This window comes from Hemicordylus capensis, chromosome 13, assembly GCF_027244095.1.
Source record: "Hemicordylus capensis ecotype Gifberg chromosome 13, rHemCap1.1.pri, whole genome shotgun sequence".
Classification (NCBI taxonomy): Eukaryota; Metazoa; Chordata; class Lepidosauria; order Squamata; family Cordylidae; genus Hemicordylus; species Hemicordylus capensis.
In genome coordinates this window covers 14,763,279-14,778,452 of record NC_069669.1, presented here as the reverse complement: position 1 = coordinate 14,778,452, position 15,174 = coordinate 14,763,279, and the positions used below count along the sequence as shown (strand labels likewise).

The following is a 15,174-nucleotide window of genomic DNA, read 5'->3' as shown; positions in this document are numbered from 1 at the left end:
AATGGCTAGGATGACATAATAGGGACATAGGAAGCTGCCATATACTGAGTCAGACATTTGGTCTATCTAGCTCAGTATTAACTTCACAGACTGGCAGTGGCTTCTCCAGGCGCGGAGCCAGTCACATGATGGCCTGGGTCGGGCCCCACCTGGCGGCCCCTCTAACAACATCCCATGCATATGATGTCACGCACACAAGGTGTGGCTGAGCTCTGAGAGAACTTCCCACCTACCCAAGCCCAGACTTCCCTGTCCTTTTCAAACAGCTTTTGCAACTATTTCTCTTTCTCTCTCTCCAGCAAGGGAGATGGGATATTTCTCTCTCCAGCGAGGGAGAGAAAGGGAAATAGTTGCTTTCAGGCAGCAAACCCTGCCTGAAAAGGACAGGGAAGCACTCGCTCGGGATTCTTCTGGAGCCCAAGCCACGTCCTCCTGCAGGCTTCAGTGGTACCTTCTGTTGGTGGCCCAGGTTCTTTGAACCCGTTTGCACAATGGTGGCCCCACCCCGGGCTTCTTCAAGACATCAAGACAAAGCACTTTCAAATGTTTTTAAAAAAAAAAAAAGTACAAGGGAGCACACACAGACACACACTGTCAATGTATACAAGAGCAAAAGGTAGGGTTTCCCCCCCACAAACATCTATCAAACCTTTGCAAGTAGAAACTTTTGCACTGAAAATCAAAGAGCACGAAAATTCGGCTCATTTTAATACCATTTCTCAGCACATGTCAAGGTTGCCTGCTCTGTCATAGATCCGAGAAGGGCAGCCACCCTCTTCCTTGCTCCCATTCCAAACTCTGGTCCTTTCCTTGATGGCAATGCAGCTGGAATCTGGCAGTGCTTCATTCGTTACCCTGAAGAGCCCATTGGCACCTTTCTGCCGAATGTCTACAATGAGAACTGGAGGAGGCAAATTTACCATAATTTCCCCTGTTTAGTGCCTTATGACAGTGGCCGCCTCTATTGCATGATTGGTTCCTATTCTTCCTTCAACATCTTCCTTAGTGGTCCTTCTGTTTCACATCCTTTATCTGCATCCTGAGCCATCGGCTCATTCATGATGGCGATACTGACAAGCACAGCAGATGCTGCAGCCCCTTTGAGGATGACAGCGTAGTACTGTCTACGCTAGAGATGTGCATGAAACTAATTTTTCCATTCATTTTGAATTCGAATCGGATTCCAGAAATTCGTTTCAAATTCAAATCAAATTTGAATCTGGCTCAATAATTTGATTTGAATTCAAATCGAATTTGAATCCATTCAACCCTGTGTTGGTGCCCTTTTTAACCAATCAGGAGGTCTGGGTTGCTTTTTTTAAAGTGCCCAACAGCTCTCAAAGTGAATTCAAATCGAATTTTGAAAGTCTGCTTCAAATTCAAATCAAATTGCCCTTTTATGGGGTAATTCGAATCACTCAAGTCTCCCAGATTTGAGTCTATTCAGTTTTGAACTGATATGCACATCACTAATCTGCACAGACTGGCAGCGGCTTCTCCAAGATTGCAGGCAGGAGTCCCTCTCAGCCCCATCTGGAGACGCCTGGGAGGGAACTTGGAACCTTCTGCATGCAAGCATGCAGGGAAACCTGCTCTTCCCAGGGCAGCCCCATCCCCTACGGGGAATATCTGACAGTGCCCACGCCTTGCCTCATGGAAGGACTGCCCTGAGTGGCTGAAGGGAATCTATTACCTCTCAACCTCAGCTCTCTGCCTGCAAATTGGGGGATAAAACTAGCATCCCTTACAGGTTTGTTCAGAGGTGGCCCAAGATCTTAGTGCCTAGGGAGAGGCACCAAATGCTGCGTTGCCCCATGATGCTGGTGGGGCCAGCCCCCTTTCAAAACCAACCCTGGCAAGCTTGGAAACTGACACAAGGTGCAAGGAAGACAAAAGGTTGCCAACAAGCTCTTGCTTCCCTGCCAGTCTTGCCAAGTGTCAGATCAGTCCCGATGAAAGCTGCGGGTGGGAACTTGCCATCCCAATAGTCGGCCGCCTGAGGCAACAGCCTCACCTTGCCTCATTAGAGGTCCACCCCGGGTTTGTTGAGAGCACTGCACAAATACTCACTGCGCTTTGAACACTCTCTCCTCCTGCTAAGGATTCTTCTCTCCCCACCCCCCAGCATCGCTTTTGAGACTAGTCTCCTCAGCTTTCCCATTTTATTTTTATTGTATTTGATTTTTTAAACCAGGAACAAGCCATTATGTTGCCAATTGTTTGGTCTCAGAAATAAATGTGGAGATAAAATGATGGTGGGTGGGGAAGACAGTAGCAGTGAGCTGCTGGGGAGAAGATCGTATCTCTTGCCTTAATGACCCCCATTACACAGCCAGGTAATGAGCTGCACGTTAGGAAAAAAATGAACCTTTTGTTTACCTGATTCATGACCTAATTGCAAAATCCTGACCCCCTTGGGTGGAGGAGAAGCTCCCCAACCAAATGCAATATTGTATCAGTCTCTCTGGGGATCCATTCCGCTGACAAAGAGCTCTCCATGCATCCTCATTGTCTTAACTTATTACCCAAACAGCGAATGAACAAACAACTGGAGAGTGGGATTGTTTGCTCGCTCGCTCGCTCGCTCTCCCTGCCCCACCCCAAGTAACATGACTCAGAAGATTCTATTACTCATCACGCATCCCTACAAATCCAACCCCTATTCTGCCATTCACCTCTCTGGTAATTTCTCCGACCATGAAAGATTTCCCAATAGGGATGTGCAAACCGGCTTGATTCAAACAGGGGTTCAAATCAAACCAGCCCAGTTTGGCCAGTCTCCGTTGAAAGCGGACCAGCCGCCCCAAAGGGGTGCCAGTCTGAGTTCAAACTGGACCAGCTCCGGTTTAAACCGGACCAATTGGGGGGGGGGGTCTACTGGTAAAGGGGAATCCAGTGATGGTTCAGGGGGACTTCCCTAGGACTAGAGGGGGCAGGAGGAGAGTCTGGGGTACTGACAATAAGGTTCAGCAGCAGTGGTTCCCCCTCAGCCCTGCCGGCCTCCCTTCTCCAGTCTGATTCAGGCCTCTGCACATGCACAGAAGCCATTTTAGTGACCTCCATGCATGCATGAAGGCTATTTGTGTGACGCACGCAGTTGACACCCCAAACCAGTCTGTGAAGTAGTTCAAACTGGTCCGGCAGTCGAACTGGACCAGGTCGGTCTGAATCCGGTTCGGATTCGAACCGACCTGGCAAAACCGGTTCTGTGCATAGCCCTATTTCCCCAAAAGGAAAACCAAGAAGGAAAGGAAAACCAAAGGTCTGACTCAGTAGTACGGCAGTTTCAGATGCTCAGTCTTTTTGAATGCAATTATTTCAAGAGTGTATATCCCATATTTCCCCTTTGTAAAAAAAATCTCTAAGCGGATGCTTTGTTACCTCCAGTTTTAACTCTGGGAAGAAGGAAAAGAACAACCCCTCAGCTCTCAGAACATTTGTTAAGCAGTCCTTCCGCTCAAAACTGCTTCATTAAACAAAGCCTGCATCTCTCCTGCCTTCTCTCTATTAGTCTGAGGTTTGCCTTATTATCATTGCTTTAACATATTGTGGTATGTTATTCACCACGGTCTGCAGCATGGTGACCTTTACACGCTCTACTCCATCCATCCAGGAATGTCATAAATAAATAAGCAACAGGGACAGATCCTGCTCTGCTTTACATCACAATGAATCCAGCTTTTTGTGGAGTAATGGAGCCATGGACTGGTCCAAACTGGACATACTAGAGTCGAAGATGGAATCTGCTTCTTCCTCTCTTTGCTTAGAAGAAAGAGTTTCCCCTCTTGGGGATTTTTGGCGGGTGGTAAGTACAACCTGTACTCTTCACTTTCCCCATCTCTTTCAGAAGTTTTGTGCTTCCCAGCATAACGGGTCTTGTTCAGCAATATTGACAAAGCTTGGAGATCACATATTCTGAATGTGAACTTGCCCTGCTCGCAATTCTTGGGTTGACGAGCACTTCCACTGCAACTGCTTGCAACCCGTTCAAAATTTTTAAAAAATGGCAGGGCTGCCATGAGGCAGAAAGAAGTAGGCTGCTTCAGGCGGCCAGTTCTCAGAGGTGGCACAGTAGCCCACCCAACACTGCCCACCATTGGATGCCACACTCTTCTCTTCCTAACAGAAAGGGAACATAGGAAGCTGCCTTCTACCGAGTCAGCCCTTGGTCCATCTAGCTCAATACTGTCTACACTGACTGGCAGTGGCTCTCTGAGGTTTTAAGTAGGAGTCTTACCCAGCCATACCTGGAGATGCTGCCAGGGATTGAACCTGGGACCCCTTTCCATGTTAAACAGATGCTCTGCCATGGAGCTCTGGCCCCATCCCCAAACAGGAACGTAGGAAGCTGCCTTATACCGAGTCAGACCCCTGGTCCCTCTAGCTCAGTATTATCTACACTGACTGGCAGCATCTCTCCAAGGTTTCAGGCAGGAGTCCTACCGGCCCTACCAGAACTTTGATTGAACAGGTGGTATAATTTTAACACAAAAAGAGAAATTAGGGGAGAAAGCTGGAGGAGAGCCGGTCTTGTGGTAGCAAGCATGACTTGTCCCCTTAGCTAAGCAGGGTCTGCCCTGGATGCATTTGAATGGGAGACTACATGTGTGAGCACTGGAAGATATTCCCCTCGGGGGATGGAGCTGCTCTGGGAAAAGCATCTATTTTATTTATTTATTTATTTATCACATTTTTATACCACCCAAAACGCGAGCTCCAAGTTCCCTCCCTGGAACCTCCCTAGAAGTTCCCTCCCTGGAACTAGTTCCCTCCCTGGTAGCACCTCCAAGATAGGGGTGAGAGAGACTCCTGCCTGCCACCTTGGAGAAGCCGCTGCCAGTCTGGGTAGACAATACTGAGCTCAATGGGCCAAGGGTCTGACTCAGTACATGGCAGCTGCCTAGGTAAGAAACTTAACCTGTAATATTCGGTCAGGGGTTTTCAACCTGTGGTCCTCCAGATGTTGCTGAACTACAACTCCCATGTTGTCGTTCTCTCATCCCCACCATGGCTGGGGATGATGGGAGTTGTAGTCCAGCAACAGCTGGAGGACCACAGGTTGTAAACCCCTGTATTAGACGATGTATAAAGAATTGGGGGTCCAAGAGTGTTAGGGAGCTCTCCAGTTCTCCATGAACCAAGATGCTTCAAGGGTGACTCTATAGGGCTTAGTTTCCCTGAGAACTGGAAACTTACAGCACCTTTGTAGCATTTCTATACTTACAAATATGTGTGCTGATCATGATGGAAGGCGACACTCTCCTATAAGGTCTCCTAAGAGACCTGCAGCCCTGTTTAATCCAAGTGCAGTTACAAATTCTCAACTCTATATCTCTACCATTCTCTCCACATTCAAACTGTTTCAAATAAATTAATAAAATAAAATATAATATAATATAATAATAATAATAATAATAATAACAGTTCAATCACATTTTGCAAGGAGAAGATATTGAACAATGGCTAACAACTGGGAAAACTCATCTCATAATGAAAGACCCAGCAAAAGGTGCAGTTCCAAGTAATTATAGACCGATAACCTGCCTGCCAACTATGTTCAAATTATTAACTGGAATAAAAGCAGATGAAGTGATGCAACACTTATTAACTAACAAACAGCTTCCAGTTGAACAGAAAGGAAATTGCCCGAACACCAGAGGCACAAAAGACCAGCTGCTGATTGACAAAATGATTTTAGAAAATTTCAAGAGAAGAAAAACCAATCTAAGTGTTGCATGGATTGACTACAAGAAAGCCTTCGATTCATTGCCTCACACATGGATATTAAAATGTTTAGAAACAACTGGTGTCAGCAAAAACATTCAGATATTTATTTAAAAAGCAATGAGCAGGTGGAGTACACAGTTAACAATCAATGGCGAGACACTTGGACAGGTTAGCATTAGAAGAGGCATTTTCCAAGGGGACTCACTATCCCCTCTGTTGTTTGTAATCGCCATGACCCCACTTTCACAAATACTAAACAAAACAGGCCTCGGATACCAAACATCTAAAACATCAAGTAAAATCAACCATCTGCTGTACATGGACGATCTGAAGTTGTATGGAAAGTCCCAGTCAGAAATCGAATCACTGCTAAACACTGTCCGTATATTCAGTAGCGATATAGCAATGGAGTTTGGACTAGACAAGTGTGCTGCATTAATAATGAAAAGAGGAAAAATAACAAAAACAGAAGGAATAGAACTGCCCAATGGAAGCAAGATCAAGAACCTGAAAGAGAAAGAACATTACAAATACTTGGGCATTCTCCAGGCTAATAACATTGCACACACTGAAGTTAAAAGAAAAATTGGAAGTGAATATATCAGGAGAGTTAGAAAAATCCTCAAGTCCAAACTCAATGGCGGGAACACCATACAAGCCATAAACACCTGGGCTATACCTGTTATCAGATACACTGCAGGAATAATAGACTGGACCCAGGCAGAGCTAGAGACGCTAGATCGTAAGACCAGGAAAATCATGACCATCAATCATGCTCTGCACTCCCGCAGTGATGTCGATAGGCTATACCTCCCTCGCAGCTCAGGTGGAAGAGGAATGCTGCGAGTCCACTTAATAGTAGAGGAGGAGAAAAGAGGCCTTGAAGAATATATCAAGGACAGTGAAGAAGATGCACTTCAAATGGTCAATAACGTGAAACTATTCAACACCAATGAAAGAAAGCAGGCCTACAAGAAAGAACAAGCCAAGAACCGAGCAGAAAAATGGAAAAAGAAGCCCCTGCATGGTCAATATTTGCACAATATAAGTGGAAAATCAGACATCACCAAGACCTGGCAATGGCTTAAGAATGGCAACTTGAAAAAAGAAACAGAGGGTTTAATACTGGCTGCACAAGAACAGGCATTAAGAACAAATGCAATAAGAGCAAAAGTCAAAAAATCCACAACAAACAGCAAGTGCCGCCTTTGTAAAGAAGCAGATGAAATAGTGGACCACCTAATCAGCTGTTGTAAGAAGATCACACAGACTGACTACAAACAAAGGCATGACAAAGTAGCAGGGATGATACATTGGAACATCTGCAAAAAATACAAGCTACCTGTAGCCAAGAATTGGTGGGACCATAACATTGAAAAAGTTGAAGAAAACGAAGATGTCAAAATATTATGGGACTTCCGACTACAAACAGACAAACATCTGCCACACAATACACCAGATATCACTGTAGTCGAGAAGAAAGAAAAACAAGACAAAATAATCGACATAGCAATACCAGGGGATAGCAGAGTAGAAGAAAAAGGAATAGGGGAAAAATCACCAAATACAAAAATCTACAAATTGAAATGGAAAGGCTGTGGCAGAAAAAGACCAAAATAATCCCAGTGGTAATTGGCTCCCCGAGTGCAGTTCCAAAAGACCTTGAAGAGCACCTCAACACCATAGGGGCCACAGAAATCACCATCAGCCAGTTACAAAAAGCAGCTTTACTGGGAACAGCCTATATTCTGCGACGATATCTATAACAATTGACAATAAAATTCTGGCATCCCAGGTCCTTGGGAAGGACTCGATGTCTGGATAAACAAACCAGTCAATAACACCTGTCTGACTGTGTTAAATAAATAAATAAATAAATAAATAAATAATAATAGCGTTTCCGTCTCCAAGCTCTGATGGGTAGCACATTCCAAAGGCGGAAGAGAGATTCCCAGCTATTAGCTCCAATATGGCCCCCCACCAATAAGGCCTGATGTCATCACCAAACTTTGAAAGCGCAGAAGCAGAGCCACTAAGCGCCAAGAAAGGAAATAGGGGGCGGGGAACGCTTTCTTGTGAAAAATGAGTTGTCCTCATCTGAGCAAGCTCTTAGCGACAGAGCAGTGAGCCAGGGGGGAAACACATCCTTTTTTTCTTCCTCCCTGCTCTCACCTATCCTGGCATAAATGTGAAAGATTAAAACAATGCCGGATGAAAAAATTATATGCTACATTTCAGCTTGACGCGATTTGAAACAGCTAAGCCCTTAAGCCCTGGGAAGTTAGGATTTTAAGAACCCATAATGAGTGGAGAAAGTGTAATGAAATGCAGGGCAGCATTTTAAAAGAATAAGAAACACTCTGCAAAGAAGCCACAGAAAGGAACAGCACCCGCTGGCTATCGGTTTTCAAATATGGGTACCGTTACATTCCGATTACAGCATTCATTTTAACAGAAATGCAAACACATTGAGAGAGAAACAGAGAGAGAGAGAGAGAGAGAGAGAGAGAGAGAGACCCAGGGTTTTCCACATTGTCTTAGCAATATCTTGTTCCCATCTCATAAGGACAGCCCTGCTGGATCAGGCCCAAGGCCCATCTAGTCCAGCATCCTGTTTCCCACAGTGGCCCACCAAATGCCTCCGAGAAGCCCACAGGCAAGAAGTGAGGGCCTGCCCTCTCTCTTACTGTTGCTCCCCTGCAACTGGTATTCAGAGGCATCGTGCCTCTGAGGCTGGAGGTGAGCTATAGCCACCAGACTAGTAGCCATTGATAGACCCGTCCTCCAGGAATTTGTCCAAGCCCCTTTTCAAGCCATCCAAGTTAGTGGCCATCACCACATCCTGTGGCAGAGAATTCCACAGGCTAGTCATGCGCTGTGTGAAGGAGTCCCTCCTTTTATTGATCCTAAATTTCCCAGCCATTGGTTCCATGGGACAACCCCTGGTTCTAGTGTTGTGAGAGGGAGAAAATCTTCTCTCTGTCCACTTTCTCTACTCTGGTGGTGCACAACTCAAATGCCCCAGTGGGCCAGAACCAACCATGACTTGCTACAAAGGGCCAAAGTCAATTTTGTGCATGTTAATTACTACATTAATATTAATTATTTAAAATATTAATTTTTTTTATGTTTATATACCACTTTTCCTCCGAGGAGCTCAGAGCACTGTGCAATGATTATGTTTATCCTCACAACAACCCTTGGCAAACTTGCTAACTTGGCAAAGAGGCACCTTTTAACGTGGTGATTCTCTTTATTTAACAGGGGGAGAGTAACTGGCCCTCTCCACCCCCAGCTCAGGACCTCCAGTGATTGTTGCTGGTGTCTATCTTAGGTTTCTTTCTTAGACTGTGAGCCCTTTGGGGACAGGGATCCATCTTATTTATTTATTATTTCTCTGTGTAAACCGCCCTGAGCCATTTTTGGAAGGGCGGTATAGAAATTGAATAAATAAATTAATTAAATAACAACAACAACAACAACCCTGTGAGGTAGGTTAGGCTGAGAGAGCCGTGACTGGCCCAGAGTCACCCAGTGAGTTTCATGGTTGAATGGGGATTCGAACTCAGGTCTTCCCGGTCCTAGTCCAACACTCTAACCACTACGCTATGCTGGCTCTCATTAATGAAAGTGAGGGGGCAGAGGGTTGGAGTCTGGGGGGAAAGGCAAGGGGAAAGAGGGACGTGTCAATAGGCTCCAGTCTGTGGACAGGGGATATCTGGTCTCAAGTGGCCCAATGCATTGAGCTACTGCCACTCATCAGTGGGAAAGGCCAAGAGCTCTTTCATGGCTCCTGCTGTTGCTGTAGGACATTCCTACCAGGGGGCCAGCAAAAAAAGTCCCTGTGGGTTGGATCTGGCCCCTCTGGCCTTATGTTCTGCAGGCCTGCTCCACTCCATGCGTCATTTTATACACCTCGGTCATGTCTCCCCTTGGTCGCCTCTTTCCCAAACTAAAGAGCCCCAGATGGTGTAGCCTTGCATCTTCACAGGGCAAGGAGAGGCAGTTGTCTGGGGGCCCACTGCCTTGGGGGCCCCCCCAGAGGCAAGTCACATGACTGACTCCCCCAGCCGCGCACCCACCCGGGCTTCCTTCAGTGGTATTCATCCTCCGAAACTGATGTGAGTGTTAAGACCTGGAGCTACCAGGACAGCTTGTCTTTCTCTAGTCCCATGAAATGACTTGCATCATCCACGATTTACAAAATCTTTTAAAAAATAATTTCAGATGATGTTCTGTTGTGGCACATAGGTGTGATAGATAGATAGATAGATAGATGGATAGATAGATAGATAGATAGATAGATAGATAGATAGATAGATAGATAGATAGACAGATAGATATAAAATTTTTACTATGTTTTTGTTACCACTATTCAGCCTCATTGAAGATTTCTTTACTTCGTGAGCTGAGCTTCAGTGGGGGGGGGGCATCTTAAAATCTTGTCTCTGGGCCCACTCCAACCTTGCTATGCCCCTGCCGCTGAGCCTATTGGTTGCCCTCTTCTGCACCTTTTCTGCATATGGCGTGCGCGTGCAAAGGGCGTCCATGCACGTGCCGAGGCCAGAACCAAGCCTCTCAAGAGGGCAGCCTGGTAAAAGGAGGGAGGATCATGTGCACTTCAGCTGTGGCAAGGGTGCTCAACTTCAGCCCTCCTGCAGATGTTGGCCTACAACTCCCATAATCCCTTGCCATTGGCTACTGTGGCTGGGGATTATGGGAGTTGTAGTCCAAAAACAGCTGAGGGGCCTAAGTTGAGCAGGCCTGATGGGCTGTACCAGAAGGAGGGCGGTGGCACAGGCAACGTGCTTAGCGGATAAACCGACCCTTTCACTACCTGTACTCGTAAAGGGGAATGCCTACCGCATTCCCCTTTACAAGTAGCTGTCGAACCAGTTCGGCGGAACGGACCGGCCAGCCAGTTTCGACCTAATCCGAGGCAAACCACCATTTTGGGTTTCGTCACAGCCCCGAAAGGCCAGCTCACATTCTTAGCGGGATGATGGACTGTCAGCCGTTGAGAACAGCAGCAGTGTGGTAACGGCAGAGCTTGTTGCTCGGTGCGCGCAACACTGGACACGCTCCACTTCCGCCTGATCGATACGACATCGCAGGTCACATGTCTGAGCATGTTGGGCCGCCGTGAAGTGGCAGCCAGAAAACCCCACGACTTGACAGAACTGCAGAGAGTTCTAATGAAAAAAATATTGTTCTAACCTAGAGGGGATTAAAAATGAACCACCAGGCAGGAAATGAAACAAGCATCTTGGAGCAGAGATGAGGAGGCATATGCTCCAAACTGCTCCTCCTCCTCCGAAAAGGGCAGGGATTTTCTCTATCATGCAATTTCCTCCAGTTTTGCCTTTGTGGCCTCGAGCACGGCCCATTTCATGGCTTTCTTTGGAGAAACCTACACCGTCCTATATGAAAGGTATGGTATTTTTGCTCTGCCTTTTTTTGCAGAGGTCAGGAGAGCTGAGTGCTCAAGTCTTAGGTTGAAGCCCACTGAGACAATCTCCTGCACATTAAGTCTCGCTGAAATTAACAAGAGCTGTACTAAGGCACAGTAGAGGTCCTGAGCAGCCCCTGATCATTTCAACGGGGCTTGGGCAGGAGATCATCCCCATGAATGAGTAGAAAACTACTTTACAGATGAGAACAAGCATCTTGAAAGCTGTGCCAGGCTCAGAGAGTGGCACTCCCAAAGGGACAGAGGAAGCTGCCTTCTACTGAGTCAGACCATTGGTCCGTCTAGCTCAGGACTTCCGACACTGACTGGCAGCGGCTCTCCAAGGTTTCAGGCAGGATTCTCTCCCAGACCTATGTGGCGATGTCGGGGATTGAACCTGGGAACTTCTGCATCCAAACATGCAGATGGTTTACCACTGAGTTATGGCCCATCCCCTAAAGCATGACTACACAACTTTGGCCTCCAGCTGGTGTTTTTGTTTGTTTGTTTGTTTAGATTTTATGATTGGATGCAACATTTTCTTTTTAACCGCTTTAAAAATGGATTGATATGGTCTGATAACTAATCAATAAACCTATTCATTCAAAATGCGTCTCTTTAAGAGTTCATCGCCTTATGATCCTGAAAAACAAAGAGTGTGATTTCTCACCATTCGTTACTAACCAGATTCCATTCTCTCCTTTCCAACATTTAATTCTTCGAAGAAACATATGGGTAAAACTACCAGGTTAAGGGATCTGCCACAGGTCTCACAAGCAGTCAGTGGCACTGCCAAATATTCTTCCCATCAGTTTAACCTCCTCTTTATCACATCACCTTTATGCACAGTTAGGGTCTTTGCCATTATGCACGAGTCCTTTGCCTACAGATGGGTAAGCTGCAACCTCATGCACACTTTCTTGGCAGTGAGCATAATTAAATCCAGTGGGTCTTACTTCTGAGTAAACATACCCAGAGCCAAGCTGTTAAGTGTTCAACCCGCTTAGCTGTGTTTCTCATCTTGGCCAATCTTAAATTGATTTCTCCTCCCCTAGTCTCCCAAGGAAGGTTTCACCGCACACAATATGAAATGCCTGTCTAAAAAAAGATCTATACACATGACAGAGATATCCCAGATAAATAACGGTGCTTAACAGCACGCTTCTGCAATGCACGACAACCCTTTCTGATAATTCTGGAGCAGCATAGGAAGCTGCAGTCTACTGAGCTAGACCACTGGTCCATCTTGGTCAGGACTGTCTACACTGACTGGCAGCAGCTTCTCCAAGGTTGCAGGCAAGAGTCTTTCCCAGCCCTACCTGGAGATGCTGCCGGGGATTGAACCTGGGACCTTCTGCATGCAAAGCAGAGGCTCTTCCACTGAGCTACAGCCTCTCCTTTGAAATAAACTCAAACCTGGAAATAAGGACTGGCTAGGAGTGGACGGCAGTCAAAAGCAGACTCAATTGCTTCTCAAAAAACCAAACCCCTCTCCTCAGAGCTCTTCTGCAAGGATCTGGAAGTCAAGTAATCTTTGGATATTGCTGGAATGTTCACAGATTTGCTGAACATACATTACCCTAGGGGCAGGGTTTCTCCAACTCCAACTCCCACCACATGTTGGACTACAACTCCCATCACCCCTGGCAGGGGTTGATGGGAGTTGTAGTCCAACAGCAAGTTGGAGAAACCCTGCCCCAGGGTATTTAAGTAATTTATTATAATCGCTATGTCCTGCTTTTTCCCCGACAAGGAGGCTTACAACCACCAATGCAATATAGTAAATAAATAAAAAGGTACAATTAAAAAGACAATACAAGGAGCTCCAGAGTAACGAGAGGAGCGCTGGTCTGGTGGTAGCAAGCATGACTTGTCCCCTTAGCTAAGCAGGGTCCACCCTGGTTGCAAAAGAATGGGAGACTAGAAGTGTGAGCTACAGCAAGAGATTCCTTCCTCAGGGGATGGAGCCGCTCTGGGAAGAGTAGAAGGTTCCAAGTTCCCTCCCTGGCAGCATCTCCAAGATAGGGCTGAGAGAGACTCCTGCCATTTGCGTGCCATTTCACCGAGTAGTTTTGCTTAGAAGAGTGTCGTGATGGGGCGGTGAAGGATTGAAGGAGGGGCAGGTAAGACCTGCCTGCCTCCTTTTAAAGGCACCCCTTGTCCCGCGCCGAAACATTTCAGCTGCAGGGAGCCGAAACGATTCGGGCTCATCCCGAGTTTGTAATGATGCCATCTTCCCCAGTCCAAGATGGTGTACACGTGAACATTTGAGGCGCAAGGGGTCTAACTTGTAGACCCTGATTTGAACCAAATTTAGTCCCGTTCTGGGAAGAGTGAAAGGAAAGTAGGCAGATTAATTCTTACTAGGACAACTTGTTTTCATCTGTGTGCAGCGTGCGTTTTGTTCTGGGCGGCAGTATCAAGGCGCACGCCGTGTTCTGAATGGAGCCTTCCTGATGAAACCTGAGCGGGATCTAGAATTAACTAAGCGGACATCAAAACACGCGTGAGTGCGCGCACATGCACAGAGGGCACACTGCTCCCAAGGAGTCATTTGATGTCAATGTGTGATATTTAGCATGCTGTTTATCATTAGATGACTTGTTGACACAAAAAGGGTATTGAGCATCCATCTACAGCTGGGAGAGAGGATGTTACATGATAGTATTTGTTGGTGACTGATACAGTGGTATTTTGTGAATGGAACAAAATAGTGTTTGGTCATGGATAGTATTCTAGTAACTATTATTATTACTATTCTTATCATAGCTCCATTAATGGGCAGTGAGCTTTAAGAAGTACAAAGGGATAGGTCCTCGCCCCAAGGGGCTTACAATCCATGTAACACAGTTGAGGCAACAGAAGCAAGGAAAGGCTATTGAGGTGGGAGGCACAGGGGAAGAATGGATGCTCAATTTGGGTTCTACGTGCTGTGGGTGGGTCACAGGGGGGTGCCAGCCTTGGGTCGCCAGAGGATGTTGGACTACAACTCCCATCAGACAGCCAGCATGGTATAGAGGTTAGAGTGTTGGACTAGGACCAGGGAGAAATCCTGAATTCATGAGTAATGGGGTGACTCTGGGCCAGTCACTTCTCTCTCAGTCTGTCCTACCTCACAGGGTTGTTGTGAAGCTAAACATAACCCATGTACATTGTTCTGGGCAACTTGGAGGAAGAGCAGTATAGAAATGTAAATATAAATAGTAGTAATTTGATTTTGGTATATGACTGGTTTGGGGGCATAAACAAATCTTCAGCCACAATGGCTGAAGAGAGGGGATGATGGGTACTGCAGTCCAAAACCATCTGGGGATCATCAACCGCTGCCATCAGAAGAAAAACATCTGCTGGGATAGACCAGAGACTTATCCACATCCAGCCTCCTGCTTCCCACAGTGGGCTGAGGATGATGGGAGTTGTAGTCCAACAACATCTGGGGACCCAAGTTTGAGAACCCTTGCAATAGAGAGGAGGATCTCAGGATGAAAGCAAAGACTTCACAGAGAAAATGGATTCTGAGTGGGGGGATTTGAAAGGTGGCAAACCTAGGTGTTCTTTCTGGAGGCAATTCCAGATACATGAAGCTGCCTTCTGCTGAGTCAGTCCCTCGACCCATCTCTCCCACTGTCGTCTACTCTGACTGGCAGCAGTCCAGCAGAGGGAGGTCTTTCCCTGCATTTACCACCCGAACCTTTTTATTAAAAGAAACCTGAAAGTGTCAGAGACTGAAAAGCTTTCAATCCTGTCTAACAACCAATATTCTGTTCCTGCTGTTTTATTTGCTGGCTTTTTATTTTATCTTCGTTCTCTTTTTTATTATTTTATTGATTCTGGCTGTTTTATTGTTTTGTATTTTCTTATTAAATTGCTCTCTCCGTTTTTAAAAGTGGCCCTATTCTTGTTGTTATTTTGTCTATCAGGCTTGTAAGCCGCCTCTAAAATTATATCTGTAACAGAAAGGCAGGATTTAAATGCCCAAATAAGTATTATTAGGCAAG

General features: G+C 46.1%; 1 protein-coding gene across 7 annotated transcripts in view; it reads right to left on the bottom strand.

Annotated features, from left to right (window-relative positions):
* ELFN1 (extracellular leucine rich repeat and fibronectin type III domain containing 1) overlaps nt 1–15,174 on the bottom strand; it is a 282,167-nt gene that overhangs the window by 179,374 nt on the left and 87,619 nt on the right. The gene's annotated exons all lie outside the window — the stretch shown is intronic.